Source organism: Sapajus apella, unplaced genomic scaffold (genome assembly GCF_009761245.1).
Source record: "Sapajus apella isolate SASKATOON/1434 unplaced genomic scaffold, GSC_monkey_1.0 scaffold3, whole genome shotgun sequence".
NCBI lineage: Eukaryota > Metazoa > Chordata > Mammalia > Primates > Cebidae > Sapajus > Sapajus apella.
The window spans coordinates 52,108,911-52,123,268 of record NW_022436943.1 but is presented as its reverse complement, the minus strand read 5'-3'; positions in this window follow the sequence as shown (position 1 = coordinate 52,123,268).

The following is a 14,358-nucleotide window of genomic DNA, read 5'->3' as shown; positions in this document are numbered from 1 at the left end:
TCTTTCTTTCTTTCTTTCTTTCTTTCTTTCTTTCTTTCTTTCTTTCTCCAAAATGCTTTATAAAAATGATACTTGATGTTAAAGTATCCATGAAAATGTCATCACAAAGACACTTGGAGCAGATTTTAGGAACTAAACAAATATTCTTGGATTGATTTAAACTGAATTATATAAAGATGAGTACCAAAGAGTAAAGACTAGAAAGAAGGGGGATCAATATAAAGATATCAAAAGAAGCAATCTAAAAATACATTCGAGAATATTCAATCTAAGAATCCATTCAATCTAAGAATACATTCAATAAAAAATTCGAGAATATTGAACAATATTCAAGAATACTGTTTGACAGAACGAAAGACAAAGCATGTCTTTGTAGGCTGTCCATTGTTCTATCCAACAGAGTTCTTTAAAATGAAGCAATCTTGTTTTTGTCACTCAGTCCACTCTGCAGGAGCCTCCAACATCCTCACATTATTCTCTGACTTGGTTCTGAACAGCTTGTTCTGCTATGTGGCATTACATTTCACAACAAGCTGCTCACTTCTAATTTTGCAACTTTGTCCACTTCTGGTCTGACCTCTTACTTTGAACAAGTGAATTTTTCCCACTTTGCCAGATGAAAGTACACTGTTTTTCTCACCATTTTATCCCTGGCGCATAGGATGGTGTCTGGGGTCAGGGAAGTGCTTAATGAGTCTGGCTGATTGGGTGGTGCCTTGGATGGCTGCTGACAAACATCTGCATGGTCTGCTCTATACCTGGGACCCTCTGCCTCAGCCTCTCCCATGAGCATGTCACTTACCAAGCCAATGTCACTCTTCCTATGAACCACACCAAAACATTGAGCCCCCCTTTCTCTCTTTATAGAGAAAGTACCATCTGCCAGGATTTTCAGTCTGGATAGCAAGCAGTTAACTCTGGGGAAGAGAGAAAGGAGAAGACAATGGAGGAATGGTCTTCATTTCCAGCGGCATCTGCTTCCCCAAATGAAACATTTGGAAGTTTTTGAGGGCTCGAGAAGGGAGCTCTAAAATGCAACATGTGAATTGAGGTTATTTAAATTCTGATCTAACTGTGTGGCCTATCTTCATGCCTGCATTAAAATTGTTCAGACTTTGACCATCCACCCCCATCATTTTGTTTGGATTAGCTGAGGGCTCCACTTGTGTGGTACGTTTTGATTTTGTCTGACACAGTGTTCCCGTCCCATCCTCCCTCAAGTAGGTCTGGAGGAAAAAAATTACTTAGCTGAGAAGTCACAATCTCTGATTTTTATGCTTCCAAGGAAACTTAACAGGAAATGGCTTTGCTTTGCCATATTTAGCATAGATTAGAGTACAGATTCAGGGATTTTTCCTCAAATTAGATTTTACACAGAAACTCAAGGACAAATACAAAGAAAAAAATGATCTCAGAATCCAACCCCAGGATGCTTACAGGGTCTGATTACAGCTTTCTATCTGATGGATGAGGGAATTAATTTCTGGCAAGGGAAAAGGTTTTACTCAAAGCTGCATAGTGAACTGCTAATGGTTTAACAACAAGGACTAGAACCCAGGTCTCTTGTTGCTCTTGCACATAATATAGAAATGCAGCTAAAACATACACTATGGATCCACAAAGTTGCATGCTTTCAATTTTAACTCTAATTCTAATGAAGTGACCAAAAATTGAATTTCTCAGATTTGATCACCTGTATCCTTACATGTGTGTGAAGGGCAGGTACAGGGAACAATGCAGAGAATATGGGCTTCTCAGGAATCATCACGGAGGGAGTCCTGTGGGTTCTATAAAGTGTAAAAGTAGCAAAGGTTAGATCAATTAGTTCTAGATTTGCAAGATCTTCATAGGATGTCATTCTCTGCCACCTGGAGATTGTCTTCTTTTCACTCTTTAGCAAAAGTGCAAAGAGATGTGAGGTGGCAGAGAAATATTCAACACAAACTAGTGCATTACATTTTTTCATTCTAGAGGAACAATGAAAGTCCCTACAGCAGAATGCTGAGCAGTGGAAGCTTCTACAAGATGAGGCAAACTTTATTCAGCACATATTTGCAGAACAGGACATGCGCCTCAGTCATGCTGTAGAGAAACAGCTTTAAAGTTGGTCAGGAGGTAAGCAGGGGTGTACATTATTTTCCCTCAACTTTGTGAGGCAATAGAAGGGAAGGAATAAAGGTAGGAAAAATGAAAGGTGACAGGGTGAATTTAAAAGAGTGTTCCTAAATATCCCAAGTTTGTCTTGATTTCCTAACCATGGTCAATGGATAGGCCATGCATGCAGGCTTTGATTTATTTTAGTCCCAGAGGAAATTCTATTATAAAACGAGATTCAATCCCACTTTCTGGGGTGAGTGAAAACACTGGGAGTTAAGTGGAGTTTCTAAGCAAAAGGAAAATCCAAAGTCCCAGAGAGGACGCTGCACAGGTCAGTGTAGCTCCTGTGTTGTAAAACAGGAGTTTTCTAATCCCTCTTCACCCTCCCAGGTATGTTGAGATAATCTGATTAAACAGCAATATCCATATTAACCACCACTTCAGTTCATTTAAATGCATTTCAGCACACTAAGAACTGCGAATGTGTTGTGCATTTTGAATGCATTATATTGGATCCCAGCAAAATCTTGAAATGCAAATATTATCAATGCATCTTCTGTAGAAAAACACAACAGAGACTCAAAGTAAATTATTTAATCCCAAGTCTCATGGTCCCATGGCAGAGTAGCTGTATAGCTTAGTGGTCAAGAGCATGGACTCTGGAAACAAAATACCTGTGTTCAAGTCATAGCTTTGCTGCTTGCTAGTGGGAGAAAATAGACAGCATCTAAGATGGCTACAGTTGATCCCCATTTCCCGTTATTCATGGACTTCTACAATCTTTTCCTCTTGAATATCCTGCTTGTAACCAACAGAATATTGCAACATAGTGGGTTTGTCATTTTGTCGAGTAATTACAAGACACTGTGGTTTCTATGTTACTAGCAGATTCTCTGTGTTGCTGGCTTTGATGAAACAAGTTGTCATGTGAGAGAAGTCCTTGAGGCAAAAAACTGAGAGTATCTGCGACCAACAGCCAGTGAAGAACAGGAGTCTTTAGTCCAATGCCCAACAGGAACTGAATTATGCAGTAGTCATGTGAATTAACCTGAAAACAGATTATTTCCCAGTCAAGCCTTCAGAGGAAACCTCTTTCAGAGGACACCTTGATTGCATCCTTCTAAGATTTGAATTTGTGCCCACAAAAGCTCATATTAAGATTTGTTCCCATATGTGGCAGTGTTGGGAGGTGGTCCATTGGGAGGTGTTTGGGTCATGGGGACAACTCCTTCATGAATAGCTTTCTGCCCTTCTCATGATAGCAAGTTCACACTCCCTTGGGTATTAGTTGTTATAAAGTCAGGATACCCCTTGGGTTTTGTCTCTTTGCACATATCTGCTTCCTCACTGGCCATGTTATGAGACAGCATGAAAGCCCTCACCGGAAGCCAGAGCCATGTCCTTGAAATTCCCACCTGCAGAAACGTGAGCTAAATAAACCTCTTTTCTTTATAAATGACCCAGTCTCAGATATTCTGTTATAGCAATACAAAATACACAAAGACACAGCCTTATGGGAAAGCAGAAGACACAGGTCAGCCATGTACTGATTCCTATCCCACAGAAAATGTGAGATAATAAATATTTACTATTTTAAACTTCTAAATTTTGGGATAATACTTTATGCAACAATAGGTAACCAGTACAGGAAACACAGGCAAGTTATTTAATTTCTCCCTGCCTTAGTTTTTTAACTCCTACTGCAGAACTAGATCATCACAATTATTTCATAGGGTTACTTAGAGGATTCTGTGTGATTATATGTATATGTATATATATATATGTATATATATAATCTATATATAGATTTTATATCTATATATAAAATCTACATATATATAGATAATATATCTATATATACATATATAGATTTTATATCCATATATTTATATGTCAGGCACATATATATATGTGTGTATATATATGTGCCTGACATTTGGCAAATGCTGCCTAAGTTTGAAAATAGCAAAGCTGATATTCAAACCTGGGTCCGTCTGCTACCTGGGCCCTTTGCTCTGGCAGCAGGCTCTTAGGCACCATGCCAGTCCATAAAAATATTATCTTTAAAATCTACTTTATACCACACTTATAATTTTGTTTCTTGTTTCTTGCTGCATCCCTAAATTTACTTTATTCATGACTCAGTTATGGCTTCAATTCCTAAAGCCATTCTTGACTTTTGAATCAAAGAGGGAATCAACTTTTCCACTTGACTACTCAGCATGTTTTATTGGACTCCTATTCATTCTAGGCTTCCCGTGTTCTGTGCCCAGGTTAACTCATACCTACTATCACTGTGCCTCATTTCTGAGCTTGGAACTAAAGTTATATGCTATATAGTGGCATTTTGGTCAATAATAAGACATATATATGGGATGGTGATCTTGTAAGATTATAATACTGTACCTTTTCTATGGTTAGCTACGCAAATACTTACCATTGTGTTTTTAATTGCCTACAGTATTCAGTATCATAACCTGCTGTAGAGGTTTCCAGCCTGAGACCAATAAGCAATACCATATAGCCTATGTGTGTGGTAGGCCATAGCTTCTAGGTTTGTGTAAGTACACTCCATGGTGTTCACACAATGGCAAAATGGCCTAATGATGCATCTCTCAGAATGTATCCCCATGGTTAAATGGCACGTGCCTGTGCCCCTGGTTAAGTGACACATGCCTGTGTATCAGGATCTATATGTGGTATTCTAGAAAGCCAGAAAAAACAATGACTAAGGGTGAGAGGATTTGTCTTCTTTCCCCAATTCTTTCTTAAAGTAACTCACTTTATCATTTTCTGCGTCTCAGTTCATCACATGTGACATGGGTATTGCAATCGCTCTCTTATAGAGACACCATATGCATTAAGTATGATGTGGAAGATAGAACAGTTGACATTAATTAGGTGCCCCGGTAAATATTAATCCTGCTCTTCTATTCCTTAGCTCTAGCATTCCTTGGTTCCAGCTGTAAATGCTTCAAATAGAGACCACGGAATGAACTAGAACATCCCTCTCTCTCTATGAGCCCTTCCCCATTCTTCCCTGACCTCTTTCCCAACTGAATCAATATTTTTATTTGGGAAAAAGTTAGCCAGCTTCGGAGACAAGTCCTTCAAGTTTTCTGAATGTGCATTGGACTTCTGGGGCAAAAAGTCTGCCTGTTTTATGTACTCTACTTCCTCCCTCCTGTCCTCATTCCATTGCTAAATCACAGGAATTCTGCCTTTCCCTTCCACCTTTATTCCAAGTACTTGCTTGTTAAGCCTTCAAGAATATATAAACATACAGCCACCACATGTCCCAGATATTCTAGTTTGAGCCACCATATTGTCATGTAATCTTTTTCCCCACTAGCTCCCACAAGGCTCTCTAAGCCTTAGTTACTTCATCCATAAAGTGATGTTAGAAGTCCTGTTTTGGAGCATAATGATAAAGTACATAAAATGCCTTACACACAAGACTCAATGTAGAATTATTATTATCTTAAGTAAAGGTCATGCAAAGCTAAATTGTTATTTATCTTTGTAAATATTTCACTGTGCATTTATTGGTAAATTTAAAAATCCTTTGTCAGATTATTTATTCCTCCTAAGCCAAATGTTTTCCAGGATGTCAATAATACTGAGTGCAGTTGTGGTGACTTTAGTGTGGGCAAGTAGAACACATGTGCACTGTAGACCAATTTAGGCTTCAATCTCAGATGGGCCTCATAGTAGCTCAGTTCAGCTATGCAAACTTGGCAAGCTCCTTGGCCTTGCCGATTTAAGTTTCTTCATCTGCACAATTGTTATAACGCAACGCACCTTGCAAGAATTTTATATACATGAGCTATCTGTCAGATACTGGGGACTCAATATGTTAGCTCTCTTTCCCTAGCAATGCAGTCTTTCCAGGATAATCCATTTTTACTAATTGAAGATAGTGCCTTGCCTTGTTTTATCTGGTATGGGATTTCATAAGGTTAATGTTCCTCCTTAAATTAGGCATCAAATACATGACCCAAAGCATGGATAGCCCAGCCCCCTCACTGCCCACCTCCTCTTATAACTCAAAGATTTGTTTCTCATCTAGAAAAATCTTTCTTTAAAATTCTAACGCTAAAGCCATGGGGTCTTCTGAGGGAAATCAAACCCCTTTATACTTTGCCAGAGAACTTTCCCACAAAAAGGAAATTCTACAAATACTCAGATGACATCACCCGAGAAAAGGCTCTTATTCCCCCTGGGCGCAGCCTCCCTGGAAGATGACAAGGGTTAGGAATAGAGGAACCCTGGGCCACTTGTCGGATTTGGCAAGCGGCAGCCAACAGCTGGTCTGGCCGGTTAATTAGCTCTGCACTCTGCTCCCGTCCAGCCTTTACTGGCAAAGGCAGAGGCAAGCGGCCCTGGCCTGCTTTTCTCTTTCTATTAACAAAGCCCAGTGCCATTGGATTACCTTGGCCTCCAGCCAGGGCTGCGCGCCCTTTGCCTGCCTGTGGGTTGCCATGGCAATAGTGATGTGCCTTTTGCCAAGGCAGCAGCTGGTGGATGGGCAGCCCATTACCTGCCAAGCAGATTCACTAGCTCCAAAGTGCAAATCTTTCTCAGATAAGTAATATAAATGGGGGGTTGTGGTGGGGGATTTCTAGACTTAGGAAACAAGGAGGGAGGATTCTCTACACCTTTTGCTCCGTCTTCCCTACTTTAATTTTCTAACAAAAGGTGATTATCCTCCTTCATTTTTCCAGATGCCCATCTGCTAAACACACAGGCCCATCTCGTGTATTTTTCTAAAGAGAGGCAATAAACAATTTATTCTTTGTCTTTACTGCAAGAAACATGCTGCCTGCCCCTAGCATCCTGAGGCAAAACACAGTGCCTTCCACACTGCAGAGCAGGGCTTCAGCGAAGGAAATGTGTCAGTCTGTTCTGTATTGCAATGGCAGAATACCAGAGACTGGGTAACTTAATTTTAAAAAATTTATTTCTTACAGTTCTGGAGGCTGAGAAGTCCAAGATCAAGGGGCCCCATCTGGGGATGTACTTCTTGCTGTGTCATGATAGGTGGAGGCTACCACATGGCAAGAAGGCAAGAGTGTGTATACCTGTTCAGGTCTCTCTCTCTCTCTCTTTTTTTTTTTTTTTTTTGTATAAAGCCACTAGTCCCATCACAGGGAGCCACCTTAATGACCTTATCTAATCCTAATTATCTAGCAAAGACCCCATCTCCAAAAACCACCAACATGTAAAGTTGAATATTGTTTCCAACACATAAAACCTGGGGAACACATTCAAACCACAGAAAAAGGGTTCCAGACAGAGGAAAGAATTTCTGGAAAGACAGAAAGATATTGCCCACAGTGAAATTATTGTGAAAATATTGTGGAAGATATAGAGTGGGTGATGGTCCTCACCTAGGAGAAAATAACCCAGTGATTGTGGGCCCTGACTGTTAGAATACCTTACTTCATCTTAAATTTTACCCAGAAAGCATTTGTTAAATACCAACCGTAGATTCACTTAGTTTTTGCTGCATTTTGGGCATCTTCCACATGTAATCAATACTGGGACCATCTGGATCAGGTAAGATTTCAAAAGGCAGACCAAGGGAACTGAGAAGGACATTCCAGGCAGAGAAAGTGGGTTAATGGAGGGACATAAACATGATTGAAGTGGGGAACCGTGAATGCTTCGCATAGCTTGAGTTTGGAGCTTGTGTATAAAACAGAGTAGAGTAGAGGTGTAGTCAGGGAAAGCAGGCTGTAGTTTTACATGTATTAGAGGAATATGCATCAAGAAATTTGCACTCTGTTCTCTAGGCAGCACAGAGCTAGTAACGTTTCTTAAGCCTAGAGTAAAGGAACTGGTTATGCTTTAAGATAGAAACTCACTGTGTTTTGGAGAATGGATTGGACCAAGGCAAAAGACAAATGGGGTAGGGGTGGGAAGAGCATGAAATAGGGTAATAGTGGTGATGATGAAGAGGGAGCAGTTTCAAGGCCTGTGTCAGCAATGGCTCAGTATTACCGTAATAACAGCTAATATGATGAGAGGCCCTCTGTGTCTCTGTAATGTTTGCTTTCTATGCATGTCCATCTTTAGCACACACATCAACGTCATCACTGTCATCATCATTATTCCCACATGGTGTTTATCTTTAAGTCCCACTTTACAAATAAGAAAATTGACTCTGAGATGTTGCTGTAATTTCATAACTGGGAGTGCCAGCAAAGTGTTGTTTTTGTTGTTTCGATTTTCAAAAGCCCAATTCTAGGTATTTGAGTCTTAACCACTTGACAGCAATGTCTCCCAAATTTCACTCAGAATGAGCTGAGATATACATTTCTGGGCCATTGTGATGGTTAATATTGATTGTCAACTTGGTTGGATTGAAGAATGCAAAGTATGGTTCCTGAGTTGTGCCTGTGAGGGGTGTTACCAAAGGAGATTAACAGTTAAGTCAGTGGACTGGGAGAGGCAGAGACACCCTTTATCTGGGTAGGCACCATTTAATCAGCTGCCAGCATGGCTAGAATAAAGCAGGCAGAAGAACATGGAAGGACTAGACTGGCTGTGTCTTCTCGCCTTCTTCTTTCTATCATGCTGGATGCTTCCTGCCCTCGAACATCAAACTCCAAGCTCTTCAGCTTTAGGACTCTTGGACTTACTCCAGTGATTTGCAAGGGGCTCTCAGGCCTTTGGCCACCACAGGCTGAAGGCCGCACTGCACTGTTGGTCTCTCTACTTTTGAGGTTTTGGGACTCCGACTGGCTTCTTTGCTCCTCAGCTTGCAGACGGCCTAGAGTGGGAGGTAACCTTGTGATAGCATGAGTCAATCTCCTTAATAAACTCCCCTTCAAATACATACATCTATTCTAGTAGTTATGTCCCTCTAGAGAACCGTGACTGAAATAGTCATGCAAAGCTCATAGTCTAAGGCAAGGGGTGGGTTAGCAAACTTTTTCTGTAAAAAGCAAGTTAGTAAATATTTTAGGTTTTTCAGCCATGCAGCCTATTTCACAAATAGCCTGCCACTGTAGCATGAAATCACCCATAGATAATACATAAACAAATGAAAGTGACTGTTTTTCAATATGATAATCTTTTATTTAAAAAAGAAAAAGCGAAAACCTAACAGCAGCAGGTCAGAGTTAGCCTGTGGGCTGTAGTCTGACATCCCTGATCTAAAGTTAAAAATAAGAAAGAGGTCTTCTTTGGACATAAAAATGGAACAGCTGAGGTGGTGGATTAATGAACTAGATATGGAGGGATCTTATAGTCTGAGAGATAGAAATTTATGTCTAAAACACCCTTCGATTTCATCTAGTCCAAGGGCTGTAAACCTAAACAGACTGACTCTAGATACCAGCAGTATTAGGAAGGACTGAGAGTGATGAGCTTTGGGGCTTAGCTCTTAGAGAAAGCTGTGTTAACTTTGAAGACATCAACACCAATATGCTTTTTGCTTTCCTAGCAAAATCAGTAAAGCTTAACAAAAGTTCTTGACTGAAGTTATATATCAGTTGAAATTAAAGCACATTGTGGGGGACTCCATGAGAGCATAACTGGTACTATAAATGGCCTTCAGAGGACCTATAAATCTCCTCAGGTTATTGGCAGAATTGTTTGGAGATGTGTGGGCATATGACCACTCTCCCTACATTGTCCCCTAATTGCAGATAAATAGTAAAACTCAGCAGATGAAACTGTTGGACTGAGATAAGCCTGGAGGCAAACATGGTATCTCTGTTATTAACTGTGTTATAGAATGCTGGCTTCCACTCTCTTAGATGACATATCTATAAAACGGGACAATAATACCAACATTTGTATGTGAGGGGGATGATGTTCTGAGGATTGAATAACGTATATCATTATGGTGTAAATTAGATATAAATCATTATATACAAAGCCCCTTAAGCAGGTGAAAAAAAAAAGGCAGAGTCTAGCTCTCCCAGAAATTGGGCAATGGAGTGATTAAACTTATGGCTCCTGGAGATTGAAACCTATATCTCATTTTTTTTCATTTGCAAAAAAAACCAAACAACAACAACAAAAAAAAACTGAGTAAACAGAATTCAGTTCATTGGGAGAGATTGTAAGAATAAAATGAGATAGTGTTTATGAAGAGTTTAAAAGTATGTCTGACACATAGTAGGTACTCTTTGAGTTAATAATTTATACAGGTGGGTAAACTGAGCTCTAAGACACTATGTGACTTGCCCAAAATCATGATACTACTTAGAAATTTTCCAATTTTGGAAGTAAGAGAATAGCAGAACGTTTAATTCTAAAACATGGCTTTTGTTTCTACATAAAATTTAAGAGGAAAATGTGTTATGAATAATAAACATTTCTACAGTGCTTACTTGATGCCATTAATATTCTAAGTGCTTTGCATTTACCTTTCATTCATCCTCTCAACAACCCTGTAAGACAGGCATCTTCTTTTATTTTTTCTTCCTTTCTTCCTTCTTTCCTTCCTTCCTTCCTTCTTTCTTCCTTTCCTTCTTCCTTCCTTTTTTTTTTTGACAGAGTCTCACTCTGTCTCCCAGGCTGGAGTGCAGTGGCATGATCTTGGCTCATTGCAACCTCAGCTGCCCATGTTAAAGGAGTTCTTGTGTCTCAGCCTCCCAAGTAACTGGGATTACAGGTGTGTGACACCACGCCTGGCTAATTTTTGTATTTTTAATTGAGACAATGTTTCACCATGTTGGCCAGGCTGGTCTCAGACTCCTGACCTCATGTGATTCACCTGTCTTGGCATACTAAAGTGCTGGGATTACAGGCATGAGCCACCATGCCCCACAAATTTTTTCTTCTGAAGGAATCAAAGCACAAAGAAGTTAAAATACATTTTCAGGTTGACTTGATAGTAAATGGTAGGGTTAGGATTTGAACACAGGCACTTTGCTGAGCTGCCTCTCGCATAATGTTACTAAGTTCAGGCAGAAGAATCAGAGAAAGTAATGAGAAAATGCTGCTGTGAAAGCATAGGTATATCACATCACCATAGATTTGAAAGCGCAAGAACAGAACCCCAAACTTCTAATCAGAAGGCTTCAGAGTATGAGACATGTCTGAGTCAATAAGATTGTCCAATCATTAGGCATTTGCCTAAGTTCCAACTCATCAATGGAACGTGAACTATACCCTTCCAGGGAATTGTTCTCTCCGTGTTGTGTGCTCCCATTGTTCCCTTATCCAGACTTCTGTTGTAGCATCTATAGCACATTGTGTTGGATTATCTTCTGTCTATCTTATTTGTAAGTCCTTGAAGATGATGGCTCTGTCTCATCTATCTTTGCATTCTCCAGACCCAGAATAGTGCCTGGCACAGTATAAGCACCTGATTCATTTTTACCGACTACATAAATAAGTCCACAAAGAAATGTATGAGAGAGAGAAAGGGCTGGGTTCTGAGGTCATGATAAGTCTTGAGTAAAAATCAGGACTTTGCTGTAATGAACTCCTCAGTAGCTTAATGAAACTATTGCGTGACTCCCATCCCAGCTGGATGTTAAAATGAAAGCTGACATGAACCCGTGTTCTGCTAAGAATAACACCTACAAGATAGCAATGTTTGAAATAAGCCTGTCTCTGGAAAGGTTCCTGAGCCTTGTAATTTTACTTTTATAGTCATGGCCTCAGCATGTTTGACTTTTCAAATCCCCTTACTGAGATCCAAGGGTCTGTTTATAAAAGCTGTATCTTAAACTTGTTCCTCTGTGAAGTACAAGTAGGATTTGTACTCCTCTGTATAAACTGGTCCCCTGGAGCGACATTGCGTTCTCTCCTTGCAGGGTTTCTCTATCTGATGGAATAAGAGGAGAAAGCAAACAGCATCATATAGAGTTGGCTATAAATGTCTCTCAGGAACCAACCCCTCTAACAATAACAATAACAACAGTAATAATAATAGCCCCAAACCACTGTTTCCCAGAGCAAATGGGGACTGAATAGGAAAAATGAGATGAGCACCAGAAGAGAAATAGGACAGTTTATGTGCGATGTTCTAGGCAGCAGACAGGAGCCAGGGACATTGGAAGCAGGGCTGAAAAACAAAGAAACAGTTTATAATGCAAAGTAAAAGTATTCAGGACTTATTTCAGGATTCAGGAAGAGCTACCAGGACATCAAGTTTATTGGATTCCAATGTGGTCTGGTTAAGATAGTCAGGACCAAACCACAGCCCTGTTATCACAAATACATGATGGTGGCTTTACAATGTGTCAGCTTGGCTCAGCTGAACTACATTTCCCAGAATTACTTTTCTAGCATGTTTCTGGACAGCATGGGCCACAACAGAGATTCTAAGCAAAATTTTAAGGGTGCCAACACAATTTTGTAGATGACACAGGATGTCACTTACCTGTGGCTCACTTTATCAACATGGGCAATAGTTGGACTGGAAGCTGCTCTAGCTTTCCATGGTTTCTTCCTCAACTTCTTTGTCTCCTGGACCAGAAGCGTATTGTTTGCCCTGTGATGAAAGTGCCAACATCTCCTGTAGGACACCCACATCCTCAGGGACAGAAGTAGCAAGAATGACACACCTTTCGGCCCATCCTTGTGGGCTCCAGCGTGCCCTTGTTTCCTCTACTTTAATCCATCTTACCTCCCTAATGGGCTTCAGGGTGCAGCACTGGATGAAAAGACAAGAGCCTTATAGAAACTCCTTCATGAGCCGCACAATTGTGCAAATCAAATCCCTGTAATGAATCCCTTATTATATATGTATCTATAGTGCTTATGATTTTGCATTTCTGATTGGACACTGATACATCTTCAACAAAATGGAAAACTCATATGCTTTGAGCCGGAGAAGTGGATCTGAGTTCAAATCTCACTCTTGTCACTCCATATTTTTAAACTTCTATATAGATTCTTTATCTTGATGGTCCTAGAGCTTCTTTTCTGTAACATGGAGATAATGCCTACTTTATAGGGTTCTTTTAAGGATTAAAGAAAATAAACGTGCAAAGCCCCTAGCTTATAGTAGTGATCCATTGTGATGGGAGGATGCTTTCTTCTCTATTTACTTAAGGTAGCTTCTTTTTTCCCCAGTCCATCAAAATAAGCTTTATTATGACAAATGGTACTGGATACATACTCCTTGATTAACTTATGATGAGCTGTTACAGCTGCCCGCTTCTGGAAAGTAATGCAGATGAGGCTGGTTTGACTCAAGCCATGCTTGCTTCCTATGAAGTGAGTCACTACAGACCATTTCCTCTTCACTGCAGGGGGATAAATGTCTCACTCAGAATGAGCTGAGCACATGTGGCACAGATTCTAATCCCCAAACACTTCCATATGTCCCCTGGCTGTGGGTTCCCCAGCTCTCACTCTTCCATCCCTCCTTGCCTGTCTTGGTTGTCAGAGTGCTGTGAGCCACAAAGTTGCTGAAAAAGACGATGAAGGCCTTGCTAGTCAGCTTAATGAGTCTGACGAGCCCCTAGCTGAGTCCACCAGTGACCATTCAGTATTCAGACAGCCAAGGGTATCAGTAGCCTCACCCTCGGAACTATCTTTGAATGCAGACAGGTTTCTTTAGCTTAATGATGAGTATTATCAGAACTAGATTCCCAATGACAAGTCCTTTGATTTAAAAAAAAAATCTACCTTATATTTATTCAACAAGGCAGAAGGTACAGAGAATTAGTCCAGAGAACAGTGATTATCTAATCTTACCCAGTTAACTCACTGCAGAAGCAATTGGAAGTAATAAAAGCAGCACTGGGTTGAGAGTAAGAAGATGGAGATTCCAGTCCATATCTATATTGCTTTTATGGCTAAGGGAATTGTAGAAAGCCACTATGGCTCTGTTTTCTCTTCTGTTACCATCTCAAAGGTCCTTCTACGTGGCTTAATAAAGAAGGCTATATTATCAAGCAATAAACACTTTTGAATATTTATTATTTGTTAAGTAATTTGCAAAAGTCTGTAGAAGAAACAAAAAAGACATGATTTCTATCTTCAGGAGAAAGCCAACTATTGAAAATTTTTAAAGTAATTACATAACAAGACAATAACTGAAAAAGTGTCAAAGGCAGAATGTGATTGGTTGCTATGTGACTTGTACAAAAAATGTGTTTCAAAAAATTAAAGAAATTGAAAGAGAAAGCAAAGGAATTATGAATCAATTGGAGATATGTTTGTGTTTGATGAAGTATAGGATCTGGAGAGGTTAAAAATATATATAGAGAGAAACAGGCAGAGAATTAGATTCTCTCCTCAAACTAGAGAACTGGTCATGGACAAGACCATGGGCACCTCAGTCCT